Genomic DNA, 19,777 nt, shown 5'->3' on the forward strand with positions numbered 1-19,777 from the left:
ACACAGCTCCAGGCTGTGTAAATGGCTATTTTACCAAGAAGGAGAGTGATGGAGTGCTGCATCAGATGACCTGGCCTCCACAATCCCCCGACTTCAACCAAATTGAGATGGTTTGGGATGAGTCGGACCGCAGAGTGAAGGAAAAGCAGCCAACAAGTGCTCAGCATATGTGGGAACTCCTTCAAGACTGTTGGAAAAGCATTCCAGGTGAAGCTGGTTGAGAGAATGCCAAGAGTGTGCAAAGCTGTCATCAAGGCAAATGGTGGCTATTTGAAGAATCTCAAATATAAAATATATTTTGATTTGTTTAACACTTGTGTTATTGAATAGTTTTGATGTCTTCACTATTATTCTACAATGTAGAAAATAGTAAAAATAAAGAAAAAGCCTTTAATGAGTAAGTGTTCTAAAACTTTTGACCAGTAGTGTACATTACAAAAAGTGTATGCGTTTTTAGATATTGACATTAAAGGTAATAAAATGTTTTCAAGAAATGTATAAAATAGTTTGATAACCCTAGTTTGACAAAGCTTTCAAATTATATCAAACTGAAACCGTTTCTCTTTTTCAGTGATGAAGACGGATGTATAATGGTATGGTATGCAAAATGAATCAATTTTGAGCACCTCGATCTCCTGAATGTGTTGGCATTCAGGTCAAAAAAGTCACTTTCTGATCACTTCTACCACGGGCAAACATGTATGAAAGGGGTGCTGTCAGAAAGTGATTGAAAACCCTTTGGCTCCACCGAAAGCAAAGTCATGGAGGATGTCATTTAACCTGAAACAATTGCAAATGGTGTGAGTGAAAACAATTGGAACTTTATACTATTCACCAAACAGGAAAAGGCTAATGATGTGAACCTTCCCTGGCTAAGTGTGTCAAAGAGCAGTAGGGCCCAAACAGGGGTTCAGAACATACTGTAGTTAACATGGCTTTGAATTGAGTCGTTGTCATTTTGTCAGCAGTGGCATGCAAGTATTTGAGGTCTTTTTCATCCATTTACTTAACATCTCAAATGTTATTCTTTCCCTCTGGTTAGAATTGACCAAGGTCTGACAAATGTCAGACGTTAGGTTACTTAGTAATATGGCGGGGGGAACGACTCCTGTTCAATTCCGTCGACACATATTGCATAATCTTCAGTCACTAACACTGACAAATCATCCATGAATGGGGATGGGCTGACAGCCTGCCAAATGTGTTCCTTTAGGTCTGAGAAGTGCTATTCTGGATTATTTTATTGCAGTGCCTGTCTACCTACCTTTCTATTATATAATACTAAACTCTAGGCCAGGGCCATAGAGCTATAAAGTTGTTTGATCTTATTTGGAGAACAAATGGGTTAAGGGTCAACCCAAATGGGTCAACTGAATGATATTAAAATAAATTGCATAAATGATGAAGTTGACTGAAATAATTTGGGTCGTTTTGCATATCATTAATTGCTTTTGCATTGAAATCCCATGAGGAAATAAGGCCTTTTGCAATTTGTCGGCTGCATAATCTCATCACAGGACTCTGGCTCTGTTTCTTCGTACTCTAAAAACAACCTCAGCCACAAGAAAGCAGTTTGGAATTTTCTTTGTATTGTGTTTCTCGCTCATTTCTGCTGAGTGCTTGTTCTGGCGGGGTTGGGGTGAGGCGGAGGGGTTGAATTGTTCGAGATTTGCATTGTGGCCCGATTGTTCTGCTGTTAAAGATCTTTGATTAAAGACAAAGGCAGGGTCAGTCTGACTCGGAAGCAAGCAAAATGGTTGCCTAGCCTATAGGGGATTCATCACTCGGCTCTGCTATTTTGGGAGCTGTTTACAGTCTCCTGTGTGATGCCTACTGGTCAGGGGCTTGGCTCAACATTTTGTACACTGCTCTCCAAGGACTGAGGAGTTCATTGGTTGAACATGTGACAACATTGAGTATCACAGTTTGCAGGCTGCAGTGAACAAATGAACATTGTTATGTTTTTATTGCAGTGTAGAATATTTCCCTAGAGACCAAGAACACAATAATGTGATTAAGAGGTAGACATAAACAATGTGTCAATCATAGTGAATATGCATAATAGATAAACAGAATCTCTGCCCTATAACAAAACAACGGTCTTCTCTCCAGTGGGATTTTGAAGAAGCAAATGCACAGTGGAACAAACTGCCAAAAGAGCAAGAGAAAGTTTATCAGTTTCCCCTGCAAGAATGGCCAAAGAACCCAAGCCCAAAACCAAACAGTGTCTGCATCTGTGGCATCATTGGACAGACTGTGAAGACCATATCAAGCAGAGTGGGTGACTGGAGTGGCATGATCATTTCAAACACTGGTGAATGACCTGGTAATAGTTCCTCATTATATCACATTGTGTCAGATATGTGTTTTGGATTGTGACTATATAAGGTAATAAAAGTGCAAAAAATGTGTATGTCATCAAACTTTGTGTTTTTATTGTCATATCTCATGCTTTCATTGGGTGTCATATAAGTTATTGGTTTGCCATCATAAGTGTCCTGTGGAGTTTACATAACAATTTGGATATTGATCCAGCAGTTTGTTGTTTCATTAAATATTGAATGACTGGGTTAAATGGCTCATAGACACACTGTATGGCAGTGTATCTGCCTTGTGATTCTCTTTGTCAGTGTGCGTCGACTACAGATGCAGTCAACGCTCCTCAGATGCTCAGGAGGCCTCGCAGACAGCTTGCCTGTAATAGGTTTGCACCGCTCATTAAACGGATGACACCCAAACTCACACTTATCAGCCTGGCTTTTGCATGGGCTGCACTAACTAACAAGGCCCATTAGGGATGTGTCACCGTAGACCTCCCCTTATAAAACAGTATCACTCCCTGGCCGCCTCGCAAGGTCAAGGGGTCACTTCCTGTATTTTGCTAGTCAGGCCGGGTTATCAGGGCTGAACTGGAAAAGGCCCAGCAAACCTGATAAGGGCCAGACTAGACGGAATGGGCTCCTCTGTCCTTCCCAGTAGCTCCCACTCCCCTGCCTGTCTGGTCCGTTTCTCTAACTGGCGGCTGGGTAGTACGGAGCCAGAGTCACAGACTTGTTTTAACTGATGGGCATTCAAGTGACTTCCCTGGGTTCTGATAATAGGACAATACATAGATTAAAGCAAAGTTGTGAAGCACATTCTTCTCCACCCCATTACATTTCCTTTGGTGACATGTCTGCTGAAGACATTGGTCTATGAGAAGAACGAGGGCTAGCCAAGCAATTGCTGATAAAAGGTAGGAATTTGGCATTCATTTAAAACCTCTCGACTATATCAACATGAATTCTCGTGACAATTAATGTCAGTGTCCTTATGACATTTCCTTTTATATTACACATCTATAAAGGCTTACTACCATATTTGTCTCAAGCTCCTTTGACATACAGAGTACATGCAGGTCCTGAAGCCCAGTCACTGCCAGTGCCTTGTGTTCTGATATGTGTGTTCTGATGTCTTCTGAGTGCTGTGATGGCGTTCCCCAGCCTCTGGGCTGTGATGGGCCAGGGCCTGAGGTTGATTCTTTTCCCTTCTGAGACTGGAGAAAATGAAAACTAACTGTCCTGTCCATATAAATAGGTGGAATTCTGTTTGCACAACTGACTGGGAGCAAGGATTAGAACATCTGAATCAGCAGTCCTGAATGGGCTTTATTGTTTTTCGTTAGGATTGGTGAGAATGTCATTGTACGTCATTCTGAGGGAAGAGATATGTGGGATGTATTAAAGCTGGTCTAAACGGTATGAGTTTTTGCTCATCATATGCTATAACAGACTGTTATTTTCTCGCTAGTTTCAATAGATCTCATTATGTTTTGCCATCCATAGTAAAATACAACAAATTGCCCTGTTAAAGCAATTAAGCTCTATTGTCAGTGTATCCATTTTATTAATAAAATAATATTTCATGCAATAGGAACACACCTAGTCAGATGGAATCATGAATGGAAAACACCCTTCCACGCTGTGGGTATGCATGCCAGTGTACACGCATGTATAAAATGTAGATTGTAATGTTTAAATACAACAAATGTGACCCCAGCGAGGTGAATGAAGATATTTTGATGATAATATATGGCAGAAATATGTGCGCTATTTGACCACAGAGTTTCTAACCCATTTTTTCACCTCGCGTATGTTCTCTCGTGATCTCATATCCTGTGCCTCACGCCCTCACTTCCTCTTGGTAAGTGAGGCAGTTTCAGGCAGTTAATCCGAAGACTCGTTCGTTGTTTCACTGAGCTGTCAATATTGAATTGTGAGGCGACTACATTCGATATAAAATATAGATAGCCAGCCAGCTAGCTATACTACTCTGCAACAACGTTTTTCTTTTTGAAAACAGCTGCTCTCGTCTTACTATGACTCTCAGGTGATCGTCAAAGAGTCCAGGTGGTTCTGGTAAGTGTCTTTATTTCATTTGAGCGCTCCACATCACCCCATGTGTTGGAGATTGCTTGCTAGCGAGATAAAATGCTGCGTTTAGACAGGCAGTCCAATTCTGATATTTTCTCCACTAATTGTTATGTTGACCAATCTCATTCACATCAGCTCTTTATAAGAACTGATCGGATTGGTCTAAGACCAATTAGTGATGAGAAAAAGAAAGCTAACGTTAGCAACTAGCCACAGTGTCAGTCATCCTCAGCCATACCATAGTAGTGTAACGTTAGCCAGTTCCTGTGTATCACGAAATGGGGTTCCTCCTGTCTGTTTGCGGTCTCTCCTCACCTGACCAAAGCAGAGTGTTTCACATTGACAGGTAAACTAGAACTAGCGTCGCAAGCTACCTATCCATCGAGCTCATTCTATTTCTATGAGCGAGCTAGCTTTGTTACTCATCATTATTGGTCCCCCTGCCCTATTATCTGAGAACATTAGCTAGCTAAGGTTACTTGGTTAGCTAGCTAGATAATATTTGTTAGCTGCTAATATATGCAGTTCCTCACGTAGTTGTATGGCTAAAATCACTAAGATGACTAACGTAAAATAACACAAGTATTTGCTTTTGTTACTAACTAGGTAGATAGTGCATGGGCGCCTAACTTTGTCTGAAAGTGGGGGTGCAAAAGCTTGGGAGGGTGTGTCCCCCCCCCCCCTCTATGGAATTGTACATGTACACTGACCAAAAATATAAACGCAAATGTAAATTGTTGGTCCCATGTTTCATGAGCTGAAATAAAAGATCTCAGACATTTTCCATACGCACAAAGCTTATTTCTCTCAAATTTGGTGTAAAAATGTGTTTACATCCCTATTAATGAGCATTTCTCCTTTGCCAAGATAATCCATCTACCTGACTGTTGTGGCATATCAAGGAGCTGATTAAGCAGCATGATCATTACACAGGTGCACCTTGTGCTGGGTAAAAATTAAGAAAAACCCTGGAATGAGAAACCCTGGAACTGTATGTGTATACAGTACCAGTCAAAAGTTTGGACACACCTACTCATTCAAGGGTTTTTCTTCTGAAGACATTAAAACCTATGAAATAACACATATAGAATCATGTAGGTTTTTGCGACTACACTTGAAGAAGGTTCTTGACATTTTCCGCATTGACTGACCTTCATGTCTTAAAGTAATGATGGACTGTCATTTCTCTTTGCTTATTTGAGCTGTTCTTGCCATAATATGGACTTGCAAGCAATACCCCATGTGAAGTGAGAATTGTTGTCGCATGAGGAGGAAGTGAAACGGAACATACCAACTTCGCTGAATAATTACTACTAATAATAATAACTATAGAGATTGACCTCAAGTGTATAAATCTCTGGAAAAACTGAATCAGATTCAATATGTATTTGTGTTGCTTAAAGTGTAATTCTATTATGAATTACTCTAATGATTTGCGCATTGACTTTGGTTTTGTGGTACATTCCAAAAGATATGTCCAACACTCAAATATGCATTGAAGGAAACATCCTCCGTCAAATAACATGTCCGCCAAGTACACGGTCTAAAATCTAAATAAAAAAATATTTTTTTGTGACAGGTGCTATCATCTAAATGTTGATACTCAATTGTTTACATTTCTAAATACTTTATACTAAATATATTTCTAATTACATTTCTGCAATGCATGCGCAACACAAGAAACTCGTCCCTTCATTGGTTATTTGATTCAAAAGACGATGTGGAAAATCGGAAATTGACTTGTTTTATCATTTATTGTGTCAAAATTGGACATGGAAAAATGGGAAACAAATAATACATGGACCTTATACAAATATGCTTATTTTTTTATCCAAATCTGTTTTGATAATTTTCTGAAAATTCCACACTACTTTGTTTCATGAAGAGACAATTATACTATAGTCTAATTACAGTATCAGTCAAACGTTTGGACACACCTGATCATTCAAGGGTTTTTCTTAATTTTTAATATTTTCTACATTGTAGAATAATAGTGAAAACATCAAAACTATGAAATAACACATGGAATCATGTAGTAACCAAAAAAGTGTTAAACAAAAAAAAATATATTTTATATTTTTGATTCTTCAAAGTAGCCATCCTTTGCCTTGATGACAGCTTTGCACACTCTTGGCATTCTCTCAACCAACTTCACCTGGAATGCTTTTCCAACAGTCTTGAATGAGTTCCCACATATGCTGAGCACTTGTTAGCTGCTTTTCCTTCACTCTGCGGTCCAACTCATCCCAAACCATCTCAATTGGGTTGAGGTCGGGTGATTGTGGAGGCCAGGTCATCTGATGCAGCACTCCACCACTCTCCTTCTTGGTCAAATAGCCCTTACACAGCCTGGAGGTGTGTTTTGAGTCATTGTCCTGTTGAAAAACAAATGATAGTCCCACTAAGCGCAAACCAGAAGGGATGGCGTATCGCTGCAGAATGCTGTGGTAGCAATGCTGGTTAAGTGAATTTTAAATAAATCACAGACAGTGTCACCAGCAAAGCACCCCCACACCATCACACCTCCTCCATGCTTCACAGTGGGAACCACACATGCGGAGATCATCTGTTCACCTACTCTGCGTCTTACAAAGACACGGCGGTTGGACCCCAAAATCTCAAATTTGGACTCATCAGACCAAAGGACAGATTTCCACTGGTCTAATGTCCATTGCTCGTGTTTCTTGGCCCAAGCAAGTCTCTTCTTATTATTGGTGTCCTTTAGTAGTGGTTTCTTTGCAGCAATTCGACCATGAAGGCCTGATTCACGCATTCTCCTCTGAACAGTTGATGTTGAGATGTGTCTGTGACTTGAACTCTGTGAAGCATTTATTTGGGCTGCAATGTGAGGTGCAGGTAACTCTAATAAACTTATCCTCTGCAGCAGAGGTAACTCCTTTCCTGTGGCGGTCCTCATGAGAGACAGTTTCATCATAGCGCTTGATGGTTTTTGCGACTGCACTTGAAGAAACTTTCAAAGTTCTTGACATTTTCCGTATTAACTGACCTTCGTGTCTTAAAGTAATGATGGACTGTTGTTTCTCTTTGCTTATTTGAGCTGTTCTTGCCATAATATGGACTTGGTCTTTTACCAAATAGGGCTATCTTCTGTATACCACCCCTACTTTGTCACAACACAACTGATTGGCTCAAACACATTAAGAAGGAAAGAAATTCCACAAATTACTTTTAACAAGGTTAATTGAAATGCATTCCAGGTGACTACCTCATGAAGCTGGTTGAGAGAATGCCAAGAGTGTGCAAAGCTGTCATCAAGGCAAAGGGTGGCTACTTTGAAGAATCTCAAATATAAAATATATTTTGATTTGTTTAACACTTTTTTGGTTACTGCATGATTCCATATGTGTTATTTCATAGTTTTGATGTCTTCACTATTATTCTAAATAGTAAAAATAAAGAAAAACCCTTGAATGACTAGGTGTGTCCAAACTTTTGACTGGTACTGTGTGTGTATGTGTGTATCTCACACACAGTGAATTCGGAAAGTATTCAGACCCCTTGACTTTTTCCACATTTTGTTATGTTACAGCCTTATCTAAAATTGATTAAATTGTTTTTTTCCTCATCAATCTACACACAATACCCCATAATGACAAAGAAAAAAACGGTAAAAAATAATAACTGAAAAAATTTCATTTACATACACTACCATTCAAAAGTTTGGGTCACTTAGAAATGTCCTTGTTTTTGAAAGAAAATCATTTTTTTTTTGTCCATTTAAAATAACATCAAATTGATCAGAAATACAGTGTAGACATTGTTAATGTTGTAAATGGCTATTGTAGCTGGAAACGGCCATCAGTCCTGTGTTCCAATGGCACGTTGTTTGCAAATCTAAGTTTATCATTTTAAAAGGCTAATTCATCATTAGAAAACCCTTTTGCAATTATGTTAGCACAGCTGAAAACGGTTGTGCTGATTTAAAGAATCAATAAAACTGGCCTTCTTGAGACAAGTTGAGTATCTGGATTATCAGCAATTGTGGGTTCGATTACAGGCTCAAAATGGCCAGAAACCAATAACTTTCTTCTCAAACTCGTCAGTCTATTCTTCTTCTGAGAAACGAAGGCTATTCTATGAGAGAAATTGCCAAGAAACTGAAGATTTCTTACAAAGGTCTTTGCAACTCTGCCTAGAAGGTCAGCATCCCGGAGTCGCGTCTTCACTGTTGACGTTGAGACTGGTGTTTTGCAGGTACTACTTAATGAAGCTGCCAGTTGAGGACCTGTTAGGCGCCTGTTTCTCAAACTAGATACTCAAATGTATTTGTCCTCTTGCTCAGTTGCGCACCGGGGCCTCCCACTCCACTTTCTATTCTGGTTAGAGCCAGTTTGCGCTGTTCTAAGAAGGGAGTAGTACACAGCGTTGTGCGAGATCTTCAGTTTCTTGACAATCATCTCTGCAGCACTCCACCAATCAGGCCTTTATGATAGAGTGACCAGACGAAAGCCACTTCTCAGTAAAAGGCACATGACAGCCCACTTGGAGTTTGCCAAAAGGCATCTAAAGGACTCTCTCGGACCATGAGAAACAAGATTCTCTGGTCTGATGAAACAAAGATTGAACACTTTGGCCTGAATGCCAAGCGTCACGGCTGGAGGAAACCTGGCACCATCCCTACGGTGAAGCATGGTGGTGGTTTTTCAGCGGCAGGGACTGGGAGACTAGTCAGGATCGAGGGAAAGATGAACGGAGCAAAGTACAGAGAGATCCTTGATGACAGTTTTTTATTTTTTATAAATTAGCTAACCTTTCTACAAACCTGTTTTTGCTTCGTCATTATGGGTTATTGTGTTTAGATTGATCCTGGGGGGATAAAAAAAAAAAAGTCAATTTTAGAATAAGGCTGTAACGTAACAAAGTGGAAAAAGTTAAGGGGTCTGAATACTTTGACTGTGGCAAATCAAATTTTATTTGAATTGTAATTAGATTTTTAAGATTGTTACAGCTTGGTTTGGATATTATCTGTGTTTTTCTGTCAAGAGAATACATTACTCTCTTAAAAAATTAGTTCACATTTTTTGGGACATTCTTTCATTGTTGAACCTGGATTCTTATTCAAATTGGCTGATAATGAAAAATCCCTGTAGCTCAGCACCTGAAGCAAGGATATGCATTTTCTTGATACCATTTGAAAGGAAACACTTTGGAGTTTGTGGAAATGTGAAATTAATGTAGGAGAATACAACACATTAGATCTAGTAAAAGATAATACAAACACAAAAACAGTTGTTTTCTATTGTTTTTTTTTGTTCCATCACCTTTGAAATGCAAGAGAAAGGCCACAATGTAAAATTGCAGTTTAGGTGCAATTTAGATTCTGGCCAGTAGATGGGAGCAGTGTGTGTGCAAAGTTTCAGATTGATCCAGTGAAGTATTGCAATACTGGACTATTTTGTATCAAGTCTGCCCAAGTGCCGAATTGGTCAATTGATACATTTTCAAGTACATAACTATAGAGAACATACAAAAATGATATGGTAATACAAAATGTAAGTTTACACACTCCCAGGAATGTCATACATGATGGATCATTAGCTTATACACTAACTTTCACACATCTAGATGGCCGGGCAGGGTGGGTGTGGAGCCAGAGACAGCAGGGGTCCAAACTGTAGAGCCCAGTTCCTACGTTTGAATATAAAAAGGGATTTTATCAAACAAAACGATGCTACATTTTATCTCTGGGACCCTTAGGATGACAAATCATAGCAAGATTACTGAATGTAAGTACATTATTAACCTTCAGAGGTGAATGTATCAAACCAGTTGCCGTGATACATTTTTTGTTGTTGTGCACTCTCCTCAAACAATAGCATGGTGTTTTTTCACTGTAATAGCTACTGTAAATTGGACAGTGCAGTTAGATTAACAAGAATTTAAGCTTTCTGCCCATATAAGACATGTCTATGTCCTGGAAGGTTTGCTGTTACTTACAACAGTCATGCTAATCACATTAGCACACGTTTGCTCAACTGTCCTGTATACGGGACACTGATCCTGTAGAGGTTAAGTAGACTAGCTTATTGTTCCTGTTGGCTAAACCACATTGTACTTCTGTGGAAGTGACATAGTGGTCATGTTATGTGGCATAGCATCTTTTCTTTTGTCCATTGAAATGCTTTTCACGGCTTGAGAATAAACATTATCCATGAGTGTATAGACATTTGTGGGTGTTTTTCTAGTAGATATGATCAATGAAAAAGCAATGAATGAAGGTTGAATAGAAAGACCAAGAAGGAAGTGGAGAACTATATGGAACTCTGCACAAATATAATATGCGCTATTTTATTTTCATTTGAAAGTTAACTAAACTACCGGTTCTTTAATTTTTTTTGTTCTTTGTATTAGTGTTTTTGAAATCCTTTGATACTATATGCCTACATGGCATAACCTTATTTTGGAACCGGGCTGCATCCCGGGCGTGAGCCAGGTGGCCTGTTTTAGCCGATGGCAATGTCTACTCAAAACAAAAGCACGCGGGGTAATGAGTAGGATTTTGTGTTTTCAAATTCAAAAGTGATTGCTTTTGATAGTCTTTATCTGCCTTCCCAATAAAAACTAGTTAGAAATGTCAAACATATTTTATCGAAAGAGATGTATGTTTCTGAACGATGCATCATGCTCCCTTGTTGACAATACAACCGAGCAGCACAGATTAATGTCCGATTTAAGAAGGGCGCTCCTCCCTCACCCCTTTTGCCCATTTCCTAGTTTGTCATTTTAGAAATATGGTCAAGTCTAGCCTAACTAAGGCAGATTTTGTTAATGGTCTTTCCCCTCTAACTGTCCAGAGGTGCTGCCATGCCAATGATTAACCCATTGTTTTTGTGGCTTTAAGTAAGAATCTGACCTTTCCTGTGGTGGTTCACAGGTCATGGCCAAGACTGGCCAAACTAAATATGATGCTGTAGGTTCTGTTGACCCATAACGGGTTTTACTACTGACTGATTCACCATTCCCTTTCAGGGATATGATACTATGATGATAATATAATTGTCACAGTCATCCTCCAATTGGGAAGGATGAGTCACTCTTTTAAATGACAAATCATCATGAGACCTCTCTCCACGGAGCGTTTACTCCTTGAGTCATTTCTGGCCTTCACTTGGCATGCCAACTAGGCCCTTAAGGAAATTAGGGCTTTCCCCAAATAAAATAAATGTAGTAAACCTTGGGATAACAGTGATCAGGAAATACATTTATTTGAAAAAATAACTAAACTGCTTTGGACTAATAAAATGCTTCCTACTAGCCTATATTTATTTATATTTTCTGTGATCAGGAGCATCTTTGAGGTAGGCTAAATCTTTGTTAATAGGAGATTAGCCTGGCTGTATCAGCTTTAGTTTAAGTTAAGACTTGACAGTCTCCTCTTGGCCACCTACGTTTTCACCTTAGTTTCCTCATGAATGCTCCAACTGCAGAGGAAATCTTGATGCAAGGCTCTTCAGCATCATCTTTCACCTTGATTTGTATTCCATTGATAATGTCTATTTTATTCTCAGTATGAATTGATTAGGCTAATGTCCCTTTAAACATTCTTCAGATGTAATGACCAGTACCTTGTTGCTTTTTCTGCGTCTGGCTGCAGGGTTCAGGATCACGGTTAGAACCCCTCTTATTGACCTTGCCCAGTTGACCCCTGAACTCCCTGCTTTCTGGAAAGCTCAAATGCATAGAGGATGTCCTGGCCAAACTGGAGATTTGGAGGTGGTTAGGGAAGGCTTGAGAAGCACGGCGCCAATCTCCCCTAGGTCTTTGAGCCGAAGCCTGGGTACTTTTCACAGGAGAGCTGAAAGACAGCAGCATGTGACAGAAGGTCTGCCAATGTTGATCTGGAGTTGGGGCGAGAAATATTCTGACATGGTGCAAGTCCCTTCAGCAGCCCGGCACTGTTTGCACTCCGAGCCCCCGGGACACGGCGCAGAGAGGGAGGCCTTTCTAGTCCCAGCCCTGTGGTTTACCTCCAACAAGCCCAAGACAAACCAGCAACCCCCATCACTGGAAGCGTGATTAAGAGCTTTCGATTAAAATAGAAACAACCGTGAAATTTAGCTCAACGGCGTGAACCAGATACGTTTTTCTGCCATAATGGGGAGTCCAACTTGTGCCCTCAAGGACTGAACAAGTGAGATGATATGGCACGCTGAAACGATATCCCAAGGGTTGGGTCCTCACATGTATACTCACTAAGGCCAGTGGGTTTTATAGCCTTACTGTTGCATGTGGACATAGAGTTGTGATATGTGGACCTCCTTCCACTTTGAAGTCCTTATCAAGCATGTCTCTCCTTGAAAGGCACTTTGCTAGGGATCTAGCTAGTTAGTTCAGGATCAGAGGGAAGTCATGACCTCCTCTGTCTCGTGTTTTTTGTATTATGACATTCATTCATAAAGAGGTCCTTGGTTTGTTCCGAGCTAGTGCGAATGGCGCTCTGCAGTAGCCTACACTTGCCGTTTGGAGGGCTATTCCATGCCAAGAATCGTCTCTTATGTAAAAATATTGCTTAATCTCTCTAAGGGTGTTATCAGCAGTTTTTCCCAGGCTGTAGGGCCATGCCACAGCTAATACAGGAGCATGTGGCCTGATTTAAGGCTCCACTGCCTTTATGATGTCTACATTTTGTTTTTCTCTCCTCTCCTCCTCCATGGGGTTCTCTCTTCTTCTAACCAGGGTGTCATCTCAGAACTCTCCTTTAAGGCCCAGTGCAGTCAAAACCTAGATGTTTTCTGTTTTATATATATTTCTACACTTCCACACTGCCCTTTTAGTGTAAGAGCTGTTTGAAAAGACTGCCTCGTGACATCACCAGGCAATACATTTGTTAATAGACCAATAAGAAAGAATTCCAAACCTCTGCCAATAACATCTAGTTTTCCCATCTCCACTCGTACCATTCCCAGCAAAATTATTGCTTGAGGAATTGCTCTTTGCTAAGAAGCTATTTTTGTTTATTTTTGACCATTTAATTGGAAACAGAGTAAGGTACTTAATGGTTACCCAGAAATGATTTGATATTGCGATTAAAAACGTCTGCATTGGACCTTTTAACCTCCCTCCCTGATCTCATCTCTTGTTTTTTTCTCGTCCTGGTCGGTGGATGAATGCCATCTCTAACGTCAGCTCCGTGGTCTTGTCTGTTCTGAGATATAAAGTTTGAGCGGTCTCCACCTAGGATTACTTGAGTCCCTCATCTTGACACTGAGTGAGACCTGACTCCTACTGTGGGCTATGGCTTAGAGTTAGGGACTCCTACTGCATCTTAAGGTGAGTTTGACTGGGTGAGTCATGATGTTTTGACAGGTTAGGATTGAATTGAACGCTGCTCATGAATTTGCAAAAAGGCCGGTGCTCTTTCTTTATTTTCCGTTAAAGAAAAAAGCTTGGCGTTTTATTTAAATACTCCTACCATTTGCATGGGTTGTAAAACTTGTTTCTACTTCACCTCTAGACAACTAAGATACATTTTAACCTGTTTAACATAAATTAATGCTCATTGAATTAATCTTATACCACAAAATGTACAGTCGTGAATTGCAACCATGGTTTTCACATGAATTGCAACCATGGTTTTCAAAGTACCTTGTCTGGTACTTGGCTCAGTAGAGGCTCTATCAGGAGGGGGGGTACACACACTAGAACAAAAGGCAGGGCTGACCTGCGAGTCGAGGCAGGGGTCCAGGGTCCTGGCCAGATCTGAGAGCAGAGGAAGGGCAGGTGACCACAGACTGGCCCAGGCCACTGGCAGGGGTTAATGTACCACTGAATGTTAGCACGGCCTGGAACAAAGCCCTGTGATTAGGAGGGGAAGTGATAAAGAAAGCGTATTGAGTTGAGAGCACGACTGCAACAAAACACTTTTCCTCCAATGCTTCCATGAATTATCACTGCCGTCATTGGGTCATGGCTTATTGTTAGCTATTCTCTCCCAGTGTCCAAGAACAGGAGAGAATAAAGAGAAGGACTGGCGTCTGTCTCTTCTTAGCCATCCAAATTGCTGAGTTACTGGTTTTGAAGGCTTGGTTTCCCTGAAGTCGAGCCTTTCATTCAGGTTGTTTTTTAATGTATGCAGCCGGTCAACTGTGTGGGTGGCTGAATTGTTGCTGCTGCCTAAGAAAAGCCTCCTTGACGCCAAAGAGATTGCTCAACCACAGAGCGGTGTGTACAAATCTTGCTCGGCCGCCATCACAACTGTTTTCATCCTGAGAACAAACTTGCCCGGTGACATTTAGAACAAAAGTGTTAAAAAATACAAAACAAACCTGCTACTCACTAGGCCTAGGCTGAATGCTTAAGTTTTTTCCAGGTGACCCTGTAACATGTCTTTTGATAGCTGTGTTTCAATCCCAGAGTTTGGGTCAATTCCATTTCTATCACTTTCAATTCAGGACTTTAATTTAGGGCCCATGAAAATAATTCAATTTCTATCATATTAATTTTGTCCATGTCATGCAAACATTACCCCAGACAGCTGGGGTGAAGTGCTGTAGATGGCAAAACTTGGTAAAGACTGAACAGAGTCCCAGTCTGTGGATGAATCATATGTAGGTGACTAATCAGGTTGGAGGGGCCGTATGGTTGTGCTCCCTCAGCCACGTAGGCTATATATATATGAATATAGACATCTGGTGATATTGGTAAACAAGTACCACAGTACACCTCAGCACATTTGAAAGTATTGGCTTTGTGAACTGATTTCACTCAGAACGTTGTTAGAAAACCAAGCTTTGTTTGAGTCACTTGTAGAAAAGGCTACTTGAAGTACGACTACAAACTGCCTGTGGAACTGTGTGGTTGTTAGCCTGTTCTAAAACATGGGCGGTGGTGCGGGTTTGTCCGTGATGTGCGAAAGACCCTTAACCCTAACCCTGCCTACCTACTAGTCTCACATAGGGCTGGGCGATATGACCAAAATATCTGATCACTGTATGAAACCATTTTTGGGAAGGTATGACTGTATTTGACGGTATTTAATGTTTTTGAATAATAAAAGTTCAGAATTTTCTTTATCAGTAGTGCGTGACCCTAGGGTGGAAACACATACATTCTAAGTGATTTCAATGGGTCTTTCTGCATTCTGATTGTTTTATGCTGTTCAATTAAACTTCAACCAAAAATCTTTTTCATCAATTTCTGCACTCATTTGAGATCATTTCCACACTGCACGATATGGGCAAACAATCTATTTTACATTTGAGTCATTTAGCAGATGCTCTTATCCATAGCGACTTACAGTTAGTGAGTGCATACATTTTCATACTGGTTCCCCGTGGGAATCGAACCCACAACCCTGGCGTTGCAAGAGCCATGCTCTACCAACTGAGCTACACGGGACTTGTGATTTAGAGCAAAACACTTGGGTGAACTGTTGGAATCATGGAAATAGAATGATTATTCAAATTCTATAGTTAGAATATAATAGTGGGGACTTTGAATACAGTGTTTGACATGAAAACAAATAAATGCCCGGGAGGAGTTATTGTGACAGGGCAGAAACCAAAGTGTTTCCTAGGGGACCCTATAATCTTTGGATACATTTAATGTTTTCTCTTAGCTACTTCATGTAGCTAACATATTCTTGCTTCCCGTATTCCTCTTTGATTTAGAAGATACTGTTGCACAAAAAACATGCAGATGTAGAGTACCAGTCAAAGGTTTGGACACACCTACTCATTCAATGATTTTTCTTTATTTTGACTATTTTCTACATTGTAGATAGTGAAGACATCAAAACGATGAAATAACACATATGGAATCATGTAGTACCAAAAAAGTGTTAAACAAATCAAAATATATTTTAGATTCTATAAAGCAGCCACCCTTTGCCTTGATTACAGTTTTGCACACTCTTGGCATTCTCTCAACCAGCTTCACCTAGAATGCTTTTCCAACAGTCTTGAAGGAGTTCCCACATATGCTGAGCACTTGTTGGCTGCTTTTTCTTCACTCTGTGGTCCGACTCATCCCAAACCATCTCAATTTGGTTGAGGTCAAGTGATTGTGGAGGCCAGGTCATCTGATGCGGCACTCCATCACTCTCCTTCTTGGTCAAATAGCCCTTACACAGCCTGGAGGTGTGTTGGGTCATTGTCCTGTTGAAAAACAAATGATAGTCCCACTAAGCGCAAACCAGATGGGATGGCGTATCGCTGCAGAATGCTGTGGTAGCCATGCTGGTTAAGTGTGCCTTGAATTCTAAATATATCACAGACAGCGTCACCAGCTAAGCACCCCCACACCATCACCTCCTCCTCCATGCTTCACGGTGGGAACTACACATGCGGAGATCATCCGTTCACCTACTCTGCGTCTCACAAAGACACGGCGGTTGGAACCAAAAGTCTCACATTTGGACTCATCAGCCCAAAGGACAGATTTCCACCGGTCTAATGTCTATTGCTCATGTTTCTTGGCCCAAGCAAGTCTCTTCTTCTTATTGGTGTCCTTTAGTAGTGGTTTCTTTGCAGCAATTCGACCATAAAGGCCTGATTCACGCATTCTCCTCTGAACAGTTGATGTGTCTTCCTTTCCTGTGGCGGTCCTCATGAGAGCCAGTTTCATCATAGCGCTTGGTTTTTGCGACTGCACTTGAAGAAACTTTGAAAGTTCTTGAAATGTTCCGGATTGACTGACCTTCATGTCTTAAAGTAATGATGGACTATCATTTCTCTTTGCTAATTTGAGCTGTTCTTGCCATAAATAGGGCTATCTTCTGTATACCACCCCTACCTTGACACAACACAACTGATTGGCTCAAACGCATTAAGAAGGAAAGAAATTCCACAAATTAACTTCTAACAAGGCACACCTGTTAATTGAAATACATTCCAGGTGACTACCTCATGAAGCTGGTTGGGAGAATGCCAAGAGTGTGCGACGCTGTCATCAAGGCAAAGGGTGGTTACTTTGAAGAATCTGAAATTTAAAATATATTTTGATTTGTTTAACACTCTTTTGGTTACTACATGGTTCCATATGTGTTATTTCCTAGTTTTGATGTCTTCACTATTATTCTATAATGTAGAAAATATTACAAATAAAGAAAAACCCTTGAATGAGTAGGTGTGTCCAAACTTTTGACTGGTACTGTAGGTGTACACCCTCACTGGTATTATCAGGCTGTATAGCTAGTTACGTTGGCTCTGACTATTAGCGATTAGCATTAGCAGCTAACAAGAGTTAGGCCCAACTTGCTAAGAAAAGACAAACTAGCTGTTTGCAAATGTAAGAAGCACAAACTAATAGTGTAATTACAGAACGCTAGTGGATATATATTAAGAATCAAAGTTAAAACAGCATCGTTGTCATCAACATTGTTGCATGTGCTGCATTGACCATGCAGAGACTGAACGCAAGTGTATCATGGTCGAGGAACAACAAATGTACTCCTTGAGTGATGGGGTGGGGCTAGGTCTGTGTAGAAAGTGGCATGGAGAGCAGAGAGAGATGACTCAAGTAGCGACGTAAACTATAAAAATGGACGTTACACACAGCGAATCACATTTAACAAACCAAACATTCAAATACCGTTCTAAAGTAAAAACCCAAACCGGTCCGTGCATCAATACCGGTATATCGTAAAATATGGTATACCGCCTAGCCCTAGTCTCACATTTTAAGAGGAAGCAGTTTGGCAGAGGCACACTCTTAAGCTGTGTTCGAATACTCATACTAACAGCACTAACCATACTATTTGTGACTTAAATTGAGGGTGTAGTATATTAATTGGTCATAGTATGGATATAGTTAGTATAACTAAAAGTTCCCGGATGTCATACCACATTCGCCAAAATACGAAGTATACAAGCAGTGGACACTATTTCCATGCTTTTAGGGCCCATAATGCAATTCTTCAGAATATGGGTGTGGCTTCACAACGTTTTCAGATTGGAAGAAATGGCGGAAAATATGCATCCGAGTGGCTACAAATGTATTACTTTAACTAATTAAGACAAATGTTAAGAAAATGTTGAGCAGTGTAATGACTTCAAGTTACCTTAGACGTTATGTTGGCTGACAATATTATTATTATTATTTTATTTTATTTTTTTCTTTATTACTTTTCAACCCCGCCATCCTTTCCCTACTTGGAGTAAATTAGTGAACAACAATGCCCAGGCCTCTACTTCCGGTCTATACTTACTATCTACACCTTATGGACACAGTTAATTTTACAATAATTATATTATATATACAGTGGGGAAAAAATGTATTTAGTCAGCCACCAATTGTGCAAGTTCTCCCACTTAAAAAGATGAGAGAGGCCTGTAATTTTCATCATAGGTACACGTCAACTATGACAGACAAAATGAGAAAAGAAAATCCAGAAAATCACATTGTAGGATTTTTAATGAATTTATTTGCAAATTATGGTGGAAAATAAGTATTTGGTCACCTACAAACAAGCAAGATTTCTGGCTCTCACAGACCTGTAACTTCTTCTTTAAGAGGCTCCTCTGTCCTCCACTCGTTACCTGTATTAATGGCACCGTTCTAAATAAAATGGAATATTTTTTTCTCATATAATTTAAAAAACTGTTCGCTAGGCGTAGGCAAGACCATAAGCAAATAGGTAAACTGGGATAATACTAAAGAGTTAATCAGGGTGATTTTTCCACAAATTGACAGGTATTTACCTTTCCATGGTAGCAAGATCTTATCTATTTTTGCTAACTTTCTATTAAAATGTATTGAAGTGAGATCATTTATTTCCTTTGGGATATGTATTCCGAGTATATCCACATCACCATCAGACCATTTTATTGGTAAACTACATGGTAATGTAAAAATTGTATTTTTTAGTGATCCAATACGTAATATAGTACATTTGTCATAATTTGGTTGTAATCCAGAGAGGTTAGAAAATGTATCTAGATCCTCTGAGGCTGTGGAGGGATTCTCGTTGTGGATTTAAAAGAAAACATGAATCATCAGCGTACAATGACACCTTTGTTTTTAAGCCCTGGATTTCTAATCCTCTGATATTATTAGTGGATCTGATTTTAATAGCTAACATCTCGATGGCCACAATAAATATATATGCCGATAGTGGACAACCTTGTTTCACTCCTCTTGACAGTTTAAAACTTTCTGAGAAATAGCCATTATTTACTATTTTACACCTAGGGTTACTATACATGATTTTGACCAATTTTATAAGAGATTCTACAAAATTGAAATGCTCCAGGCATTTATATATAAACCCCAGTCGAACTTTATCAAATGCCTTTTCGAAGTCTGCTATGAATAGCAGGCCTGGTTTCCCATATTTTCCATAGTGTTCTATTGTTTCCAATACTTGCCTTATATTATCTCCAATGTATCTTCCATGTAAAAAAACC

General features: G+C 39.9%; 1 protein-coding gene across 5 annotated transcripts in view; it reads left to right on the forward strand.

Annotated features, from left to right (window-relative positions):
• Positions 1 to 4,190: 4,190 nt before the first annotated feature.
• The window catches only part of LOC121576839 (polyamine-transporting ATPase 13A3), a 57,945-nt gene continuing 42,358 nt past the window's right edge, over positions 4,191 to 19,777 (forward strand). For 4 of the 5 annotated variants that reach the window (XM_045223517.1, XM_045223518.1, XM_041890370.1 and 1 more), the window contains exon 1: positions 4,197 to 4,397. The gene's annotated coding sequence lies outside the window, so the exon portion shown is untranslated. Of the gene's footprint in view, positions 4,398 to 19,777 lie in introns of all 5 variants that reach the window. The other variant, XM_041890371.1, reaches the window with a different exon arrangement.

Source organism: Coregonus clupeaformis, chromosome 11 (assembly GCF_020615455.1).
Source record: "Coregonus clupeaformis isolate EN_2021a chromosome 11, ASM2061545v1, whole genome shotgun sequence".
Lineage (NCBI taxonomy): Eukaryota > Metazoa > Chordata > Actinopteri > Salmoniformes > Salmonidae > Coregonus > Coregonus clupeaformis.